We start from the raw sequence: 10,752 nt of genomic DNA, 5'->3' as shown, positions 1-10,752 counted from the left end.
CTGCTGCCACTTGAGCTGTTTCTTAGCGGCTGGGGTGGCACCATGGTCCACTGTACCCGAGGGGGCTAGTTCATCCTGGGACTGCGCCGGCGGTTTGAGCTGGGTCGACGCTTGTTGAAGCTTTGTGCCTCTCTGCCTCTTTGTGGGCTCCGCAGCCATTTGAGGCGACTCGCGCAGCCTCTTTGAGCAGGTGTGCGGCGCCTTCGCAGCTGTTTGGGTACCAGTAGTGGCGGTCTCAATTGTCCTGGTGTGCAGCTTCTCGAAATTGTTGACCACCAGGGCCTGAAGGGTTACCACTCTCAGGGCTAAATCTTTCATCACGTTGTCCACATGCCGCTGGTCGTTCATCCTCTTGACCAGCTCATTGGCCCGAGTACCCAGGTTTTTTAGCATCTCTAATGGGTCAGAGTGCGGTCGCTCCTTCTCTTTGCCATCCGGGCCGGGCTTGAACATGCTCGAGCCCTGAGCTTTCGCAGGTGCTGACGGTGGTGGGGATCTGGTAAGGGCGTTGCGCCTACCAAAGACTGCGTCCTCAGTCATCTTCTCTATCTGTGTGTTTGGTGTGTGGGGGGTGTTGTCCATGTAAATAGAATCTCCACTCGAGTTCGTTATTCCTGGCCGCAGTACGTAGTCACCGTGGTGATCCCATGGGTGTCTTTCCGTGGAGTGAGGTCCATGCGAGGGTTGACCCTGGGCCTTATGAGCACCAGGGTTCAGAGCCAGATCGGTGCTAGTTGGGATATGAATCAACCAAGCCTACGCAACCACAATAGTGGGACGGCCAGGAAGCGTTAAACGAGGCCTACCAAGGATTTAACGAGACGGGGGCGGTGGAGACATTAACCTATGAGCCATTTCAACAGGGGTTCAGCCTGCCTACTCAGGTCATAGAATGCCGACGCCGTCAGCCCACAGTCTAATGTACGTAAGGGGGGTTCCAGTGGGTCGTACGTAACACCTTACTGGTCTCGGTGTTACGGGCGGTATAGTACCTACCAAGGCGCCTATGGCACCGATGGGTCCACTATATAGGCTTATCCTGGGCATCCCGCGATGGCCGGGAATTTCATCCAGACGATAGTCGCTGGGGTTAAACCGCCCCTTCTCGGTATCCAGCGCCCCGTTAAAGGGTACGCCGCCGTAGCGCTGGGGTTGGCAGGAGGACAGCTCCGGGACCCGTTGTGTACCCGATGGCCTCAGAAAGCGCCGATGTGCAGTGTGAGCCTCTAAATATCCCCATCAGTTCCACTATGCCAAATCCTATAGACCCATGGTGAGGGGGCCGAAAAGTCGTGGTATACTTCTAGGATGTATGATGCAGCGCTATCTGCCGGTGCTCGTCTTCCTCTACGTGCTACGTAGCAGCGCCCTCTGACGGTGGGACACGCCTGCGATGAGTAGGCTATCGCCGTCTTGTAGCCCTGGTCAGCAGCTGTTGCTCTGATCAGGAAAATAGACATACAGAAAAACGTGGAGCTCATCCTAAAGAAGCTAAGGCAACTGGTGCATTATGTCGGGCCTTAAAACGGCCAACCTACGCATACTCGCGCGGTGCAGGCAACTCAGTTGCCTGACATGGCAACTCCGTCACCATCCATCTTGGGCCGGTGAGAGGAGGAGAGAAACTCACCCCGGGAGCTTCGTGAGTGTTATGAGTGAGTTGGAGTTTGAGTGACAAACCCCAAATTAATTTAGCCATGGCAGATTGCTTTAAAATCCTGATTGACGACCTTCTTGGGTTTGGACACGGTCTGCTCGGGCCAGGAGTCCAGAGTAAAGCTCAGTAGGCATCGCGCCCATAGGGTAAGTATGGGTGGATGTACGCTCGCTTACCGTTGATCACTCTCTCTTTGAGTTATAGCCAGTCACTTCACTCAGTGGCTGCTACCGCCGACGCGGAAGAAAAGAACCGCCAGCCTGGATCGGAGGCGGGCACAACGAGGAGGAGCTCGACCTGCCCTGATAGCCAGAACGGTACCTCGTCAGCCCAGGGCCTATTCCACCCCCGGCGGCTGCGCAGACACACGGAGCGCGGCGCAAACACAGGAGCAACGGAGGCGCGCGACCGACCCGGGTTTTTTCACACTCTGTGTTATATGTATGTATATATGTATATGTATACATATGTATATGTGGCGTGGTGTTGTTATTGTACAATGTACATCCAGATCCATAACAATATTGATGGCATTCTGATTGGGCATACAAATACTAGTACCTCTCCGACGTTCTTGCTCATGTCTTTTTGTTTTTTTTTTTTTCTTTGAATTTCTATCTTTTTTCATAGGAAACAACAAAAATGGACGCAAAATTATTGTTATAGTAGTATTCAAGTTGACCCATTTTGCTTTTTATGTTTGTTTAACTATTTATGTATATATTATTATTATTTATTATTATTATATAAAGCTAATAAATAGTTAAAACTTGGTATTAACAGGGTATGGGGCTATAGCTGCTGAGGCCTTAAGCTCACTATAGTATTATTATACGTTTGAGGATGTATGTACTTATATACATATGTACAGGGTTGGTTCTATACGTTATTATATGTTGTGGAGGAATTATTATCTAAAATACTAATTGTGTATATGTATATGTACAGGGATGATTGTTTATGAGGTTATATGTAGTGAATGATTTTAGATTGGTCTAGATAGTTGAGGATTATTTTTGAATTTTTGGTGTTAGGGTTGGAGATGTATTGCATGGGGTCGGTGTTATGGAATATTGAGGATCTTTGAAGAGAGAGGGCGGGGCATGTGTATAGTATGTGTCTTATGTCTATGGTTGGGTTGTGGCACAGTGGGCATGCGTTGGAGGATGTTTTATCCATGTAGTGGGCATTGGTGAATCTTGTGTGCCCTAGTCTCAATCTATTTAGGATGACTTGGTGTCTTCTGTTAAGGTTGTTTAGGTTTTTGGGGGGAGGATGAGTGGAAGATAGGTTGATAACTTGTTGGTACCAGGGGGAAGTCTTAGTGAGGAGGTCTGTTTGTTTAGTTATGAGGATTTTCTTAAGGTATAGTGAGATGTCGTTAGAATTATGATTGGTGGTATATATGAGGGGTAGTTTGGAGGTAGTTTTGGCTGCGGTGTCAGCAATTTCGTTCCCTTTTATGCCAATGTGGCTAGGTATCCATATAATTGTTATTTTTGGGAAAAGTTTGGTGACGAGGTTACGGATTGTGGTGGGGTAGTACGAGGGATTGTTGGGATTGGTAATTGCGGATATAGAGGAGAGTGAATCAGTGCAGATAGCGTATCTTCCGCGTTTGTTGCGGCTTAGTAGAATGGCTTCGTGGATAGCTATGATTTCGCTGGAAAGGACTGAGGAGTACTGTGGAAGTAGTCCGGATTTTATGGTTGATGTCTCATTGCAGATGCTATAGCTGGTAATGCCTGCTGCTTTGGACCCGTCTGTGTATAGGAAGGTGTGTTGGTGGAGGTTGGATTTGATGGAGTGGAAGAGTTGGTGGAAGACTATTGGGGGGGTGGTGTTTTTATCGTGTTTGGATAGGGTGATGTTGGTTGCTTTAAGGATGGTTGTCATGTTGAATTTATTGGTGTTGGAGGTTTTAATCGGGGAGAACGGTATGAGGTTATTCTGGGATATTTGTTTGGCTCTGTCAATCGTGCTAAGCAGTCTGTGTTTTTTTTTTTTTTTGGTTTTTTGGGAGTGAGTTTAGGGGGGTGTCTTTAGCGTGGATGAGGTTTTTAAATATTTTGCCAGTTAGAAAATCTCGCTTGTTTTCCAAGGTGTGAAGGTTGGCTTCGGATAGAAGGTTGTTAGTGGGTGTGGTGCGGAATGCACCCAGGGCGGCTCTTGTTGCTGCGTTAATCGTAGATTTCAGGCGGTTAAGCTGGCTTTTTGGTGCGTAACCGTATATGGGGAGGCAGAAGTCGACTTTGGATATGATTAGAGATTTGATAATTTGTACAAGTGATGAGGTGTGGCAGTTGTATTTTAAGGACGAGAGGTGTTTGATAATGCCCAGTGGCTTGGCAAGGTCTATTTTGAGTTTATTGATATGTGAGTTCCAGTTGTATCTAGAGTTAAGTGTGAGGCCTAGTAGTCTGAGTGAGTTGTTTTGGTTGATGGATGTGTTGCCAGTAATGAATTTAGGTTTGCAGTTATGTTTGCGACATATGTGTAGAAGTTGGCTTTTATCTTTGGATAGGTCTGCACCTGACTGAGTGCACCAGCTGCTTATTTGGTTGAGGATTGTTTGGATGTCGGTTGTGGGGCTTTTCCTTTTGCTGTGTTGGATGATAAGGAGGAAGTCGTCGGCGTATGCACTGAATTTGATCTGCTTGTGAGAGGATAAGATTTCGGAGAGGGGGTTGTACGCTATAAGAAAAAGGATAACTGAGATGGGGGAGCCTTGGGGTATGCCGTTGGGGAGAGGGACGGTGTTCGAGAGGATCGAGCCACTTTTCACATGACATGAAGTTTATGACGTATTGTAATATTCGTGGACCTACTTTCCATTTTTTTAGTTGTTGGATGATGGAGTGGATTCCTATTTTGTCGAAAGCTTTGGTGAAGTCAAGGGATATTAAGGTGAGATGTTTTTTTAGGGCGATGGCTCTGGTAGCTAGGTGGTCTACGTAGAGTAGACTATCTATTACCGATTTGCCTCTTTTAAAATCTAGTTGGCTGTTGTGAATTAATTTGTTGTTTAAAACAAACCACCACAACCTTTTTGCCACTATCTTATCGAGTGTTTTGGCTAGGCATGAATTAAGTGATATGGGTCTGTAGGATTTTATGTCTGTTAGTGGTTTTTGTGGTGTTAGGATCGGGAGGACTAGGCTGAGTTTGAGCGATTGAGGGATGTATGAGTCAAGTATTTTGTTAAAGTGGTTTATTATTCTGATTTTGAGGGTGGGGGGTGCGTTTTTTATCATGGAGTATGAGATTCGGTCGAGGCCGGGGGTGTGGCCTTTCAGGGAGTACAGAGCTGATGAGAATTCTATGAATGTAATGTCCTTTTCGATTTCAAATGCTGATGGAGTTGGGGTATAGTTGATAAGAGAGTCTGTTTGGGATTTGTTCGAACGGAATGTTGGGGAGAAATTACGATCATGACCTTCTTCTGACCACGTGTGGGCGAAGGAGTTGGCTATTTCGGTTTGGTTGGTTGTGTCTGTTTGGGTGTGGGGGTTGAAAATATTGTGAATGTTTTTGACAGGGTAAAGTCCGCATAGTCGTCTGATGTTAGACCATGTTGAGGGTGTGTCAGAGGTAGGGTGTATTTGGGCTGTGAAATCAAGAATCGATTTCTGTTTAGCTTCCCTGATTGCTCTTTTGAATTTGGCATTTGCTTTTTTATATTCTATGTAGGTGGTGTTGTTTATGTCTCGTTTGAGCTTTTTCCATTTAGTGATTTTTAAACTTTTAAGGATTGCTAGTTCTTTGTTCCACCAGGGAACGGTACGGGGGAGGGAGAAAGTGGTGTTTTGGGGGATGGAAAGGTGGTCGCTATGGATTATTATTTTTTTAATTAGAGCTTTTTCCCTGTTGACGTTGTCGCTTGTTTGGGTAGTGGAGTTGAGTTTATGGATGTGTTTTTGGTATAGGTCCCAGTCGGCTCTTTTCAGTTTGAAGGACGGTTTAGAGGTAAAGTTTGGGAGCGATGGGTTGTTGAAGAGAGAGATTAGTATGGGGAAGTGGTCGCTACCGTGGAGGTCGTCTATTACTTCCCAGAGGAGTTCTGGAGCAATAGTTGCTGATGCTAGGGAGAGGTCAATGTGGGTGAATGTCTTGTGTGTTGAGAAGTGGGTGGGGGATTTGTCGTTTAGGAGGATGTAGTTGGAATGGTCTAGGAAGGAGGCTAAAGTTTTCCTTCTTAGGTTGGCCGTAGGTGAGCCCCAGTAAGGGTGCCAGCTGAAAACACAGCTGTACCTCCATCTCTGGCATCTCATCTTATCGGTCATATTTAATTCATTTGGGCATTCAGGGGGGTTCTGTGTTTGTGGACAATTTAATCGTAGAACATCGAAAGCGTTTCGGAAACGAACGGATCAGTTTGGATAGGACTTCAGGAAACGAAACCAACTGAAACCCGACGGGGCCAAACCAAAGCGAAAAACCGGGTACAACTAAAAATAAATTACTGAAAATACGGAAACACTGAACTACAGATAAATAAAAGAAAATAATAAAAACAAGGGTGTAACAAATTTTTTTGTTTGTTTTTTTTTTGGGGTTTTTTTTAATAATATTTTACTCTTTTTTTTTTATATTTATAATATTTATAGATATTTTAGCTCTGTAATGTAGATACAATTTACAATGCAGATAGATCCGTGTCGTCAAATCAATCCGATTAAATGAACTTAACGTAAGATGTAAAATGTAGACGACGCAAAAAAAAAGCTCTAAACTAATTTTAGATAAAGATTACAAATAAAGGTAAATTTAAAAATAATTAATGTAAAAATATTGTGTTTTTTTGTGTGTTTTTTGTAACTTTTAATTGTCATTGTTATTTTTTGTATGTTTTTCATGATTTTTTTTAGTTTGGTAGGTATACATATATATAAATATATATATTTTTTTTAAAAGGCTTTTTACTATGTAGTTTTGCTCGCCATTCAAAAAAATGATAAAAATGCTTGGTATATATATTTTTTAATTATTTTACTGTTACGATGAGAGGGTGGGGTGTGGTATGGAGGGGCTGTTGGAAGTGTTGGGGGATATCCAGCGAGGGGCTTTAATTATAAACTACTATCACACAGGCAACCCTTCGCTGGATGGAGTAATTAGGAAAAAACGGACCTTGTGGATCCAGGGGCTTCTAAGGTTTCTGGGGGCTTTATGGCGGCAAAATAAAATATACAAAAACAAAAATGATACAAATTAATCAAATTAAAGTTAATCAAAGAGGATGCCCATTATGGGTACACAATCAATTGGAAATCCAATCCTCTTCTCTCTCTCTCTCGCTCTCGCTCTCAAAATGCCTTCGGCTTAGTACACAACGGGTATGATACGAGTAACTATATCGTTGCTGGTTGCATCTATACACATATTGAATAGGTACTGTATATATTTATGGGTTTATTGTAGATTACGGGTTTCGGTTTAGAGTTTAGAGTGGCTTGGGGGGGCCTGGATTACGGGGTGGGGGAATCATTTTAATGATGCATTTCTTGATGAGTATGGGAGGTGGCTGTGGTGGGGTGGGGTTGGGTTTGCTTGTATGTATGTATCTTTGCAATAAACATAACGGTAACTAAATATATGTTGTAGCTCAGTCTCCAGTTGATTACCGTGTATAATTTATAACAAATCGAAACAATAAAAAAATATATATAGGTATATTTATAATATTAAATCGTATTAAACTAAGGACTATCATATATATCTGTATATGTATATGTACATAGAAATATATATCATATATTCAAAATGCTTGAAATGTACAAAAACAAACAAACAAAGTTTAGTGGGCTGCGGTTTAGGGTAGGGTTTTCTGGTTCGATTCGTAAAAGGAACGTACGTTTCCAGTTTCCTATTTCCTCTCCATTCCACTCGTTTCGCGTTTCGTTTCCATGCATTGGCTATACATAATATTATTCATGCATTTTCGTAGAAAATGAGTAAATTTCTTTTCGATTTAATTTTTTTTTTCACATGTTCACAAAATTGTATTTGGGTTTTCTAATTTTTTCCTTGGCCTTGGGATACAATGCAAGCTTGTGGGTTGTATTTTTTGTGGGTTTGTATTTGTGTTAGTTAGATTTTGATGTTTGTTTAATTTGGTGTGGTAAATTTTCGTATTGAGCGCTAGCAATTAACATTTAATTACACCGAAATGGGGAAAACATCTTACGCAGATTAGTACGAGTATACATCTATGTATATTTGTATAAGTTTTTGGTTTTGGTTTGGGGTACGGGTACGGATACGGATTGAAATTATAGAGAAGAACTTTGTAATTTTGATAATTGGTAAACAAATGCCATTTACTCGCTGGTAAACACTTGGTTCTAAGCTTATATGATACAACGGCAGACATGACATGACATCCATTAGTACGTTATATCTCTAGGGGGCGGTTTGCTTTAGCCTATGTAATGTCGTTTATATGGTTATATGGTTACTGTGTACTTTATGGCAGATATAAACATACACAGAGTGGGTACAGCACATACATATGGATATGTATACATATGTATATGTGGCGTGGTGTTGTTATTGTACAATGTACATCCAGATCCATAACAATATTGATGGAATTCTGATTGGGCATACAAATACTAGTACCTCTCCGACGTTCTTGCTCATGTCTTTTTGTTTTGTTTTTTTTCTTTGAATTTCTATCTTTTTTCATAGGAAACAAAAAAAATGGACGCAAAATTATTGTTATAGTAGTATTCAAGTTGACCCATTTTGCTTTTTATGTTTGTTTAACTATTTATGTATATAGGAATATGCAAAACGTACACTTAATATATTTTATTTTTAGGTTTTTTTTTTGCTTTTTTTTCCCCACGTTACTTCATTAAGGTTTCCGTTACTATATAGTAAATGCAGCTCTAAAACTTTGTATTCTCTGACATTGTTTATTTTTTAATTTCTGTGTGGGTATTGTATATAGTCCTTATGCCTGCTTAATTACATTTAATAACATTTCTATAGAAATATTCAAAGCTGAGGTAGTTTTTTCATTCATTATTCATTTACTATAGTTTATGTTTAGTTTAGTTTACGTTTACTCCATATGGTATATATATATGTATATGTATATATATATACATGTATATACACGCACGTGGTTAGCTTACGGGTAGCATGACGGTATTACAGGTGTAGTCATCTGTAAACACAACTGTACCTCCATCTCTGGCATCTCATCTTATCGGTCATATTTAATTCATTTGGGCTTTCAGGGGGGTTCTGTGTTTGTGGACAATTTAATCGTAGAACATCGAAAGCGTTTCGGAAACGAACGGATCAGTTTGGATAGGACTTGAGGAATTCAGGAAACGAAACCAACTGAAACCCGACGGGGCCAAACCAAAGCGAAAAACCGGGTACAACTAAAAATAAATTACTGAAAATACGGAAACACTGAACTACAGATAATAAAAGAAAATAATAAAAACAAGGGTGTAACAAATTTTTTTGTTTGTTTTTTTTGGGTTTTTTTTAATAATATTTTACTCTTTTTTTGTTATATTTATAATATTTATAGATATTTTAGCTCTGTAATGTAGATACAATTTACAATGCAGATAGATCCGTGTCGTCAAATCAATCCGATTAAATGAACTTAACGTAAGATTTAAAATGTAGACGACGCAAAAAAAAAGCTCTAAACTAATTTTAGATAAAGATTACAAATAAAGGTAAATTTAAAAATAATTAATGTAAAAATATTGTGTTTTTTTTTTGTGTGTTTTTTGTAACTTTTCATATTCATTGTTATTTTTTGTATGTTTTTCATGATTTTTTTTAGTTTGGTAGGTATACATATATATAAATATATATATTTTTTTTAAAAGGCTTTTTACTATGTAGTTTTGCTCGCCATTCAAAAAAATGATAAAAATGCTTGGTATATATATTTTTTAATTATTTTACTGTTACGATGAGAGGGTGGGGTGTGGTATGGAGGGGCTGTTGGAAATGTTGGGGGATATCCAGCGAGGGGCTTTAATTATAAACTACTATCACACAGGCAACCCTTCGCTGGATGGAGTAATTAGGAGAAAACGGACCTTGTGGATCCAGGGGCTTCTAAGGTTTCTGGGGGCTTTATGGCGGCAAAATGAAATACACAACAACAAAAATGATACAAATTAATCAAATTAAAGTTAATCAAAGAGGATGCCCATTATGGGTACACAATCAATTGGAAATCCAATCCTCTACGTTTCCAGTTTCCTATTTCCTCTCCATTCCAATCGTTTCGCGTTTCGTTTCCATGCATTGGCTATACATAATATTATTCATGCATTTTCGTAGAACTATAGCAGATTTTTTTTTTTTCTGTTTCTGGTTCCTGTTGTGGTTGTTGTTTGTGTTTGTGTTATACATTTAAATGTACGAATAGAGTGTGGTTCCGCCTTTCGAATTTCACATAGAGAATTCAGTGGGTGTGGATGTGTAGGGGGGTGTATCAAAATTTCTTGATTTTTGTTTTCTTATTTTTTGTAGTAGTAATATTGTAGCTTTTTCTTTGATTATTTTTTTTGGGTTTCCCTATTTTTTTGGGGCTTTTTTAATGTTTTTTTTTTTTTTAGTACATTTCTCTTACGGTCTGACACAATAGGTTTATTTTTCTTCCATTTTCGGGATGGGATCTTAAACGCTAAAAATATATAGTAAATGTTGAAAGTTGTATTTCATGTTTGTTTTCTCGTTTGCATTGAAAAATGTTTTTCGGTTTCTGTTTTTCTCACTTTGTTTTTGTTTTTGTGTTTACTTTTTCTGTTGTTCCGCTGTTCCAATCTCTGCGTTTCGCTAAGTTGTTTGGTACAGTTTCGGAAATTTGTTGTTGTGTTGTGTCGCGACGTCTTTCAGAGTGGGTCTGATTTTCCTTTCATTTTGTTTCATTCTGACTAACTTTGCTGACTCTTTTCGTCCTTGCTGGTATTCCTGATTTTTGCTGCTCTTGATTCTGGCTGGATTTTGCGTCCAAATTTTTTTCTTTTCGAAACTAAACAAAATAGCCCCCAAGGTTAGGTTAGGTTAGGTAGAGACGGCCGCCAAGCTCGCTCGGAGCCCAGCACACT

General features: G+C 40.3%; 1 long non-coding RNA gene across 6 annotated transcripts; it reads left to right on the top strand.

Annotated features, from left to right (window-relative positions):
- Window positions 1–1,304: 1,304 nt before the first annotated feature.
- LOC117186311 lies at window positions 1,305–2,381 on the top strand. Of its 6 annotated transcripts, none has more exons than XR_004471412.1 (3): window positions 1,365–1,803; window positions 1,862–2,098; window positions 2,288–2,381. It is a non-coding gene; the product is annotated as an uncharacterized LOC117186311 (long non-coding RNA). The 6 variants fall into 6 exon arrangements; XR_004471416.1 differs by lacking the exon at window positions 2,288–2,381 and having other exon boundaries at window positions 1,403–1,642; window positions 1,696–1,803; window positions 1,862–2,099; XR_004471415.1 differs by lacking the exon at window positions 2,288–2,381 and having other exon boundaries at window positions 1,403–1,655; window positions 1,696–1,803; window positions 1,862–2,099.
- The last annotated feature ends 8,371 nt before the right edge of the window (window positions 2,382–10,752 follow it).

This window comes from Drosophila miranda, chromosome XR (assembly GCF_003369915.1).
Source record: "Drosophila miranda strain MSH22 chromosome XR, D.miranda_PacBio2.1, whole genome shotgun sequence".
NCBI lineage: Eukaryota > Metazoa > Arthropoda > Insecta > Diptera > Drosophilidae > Drosophila > Drosophila miranda.
This window is presented reverse-complemented; position numbering and strand designations above follow the sequence as displayed.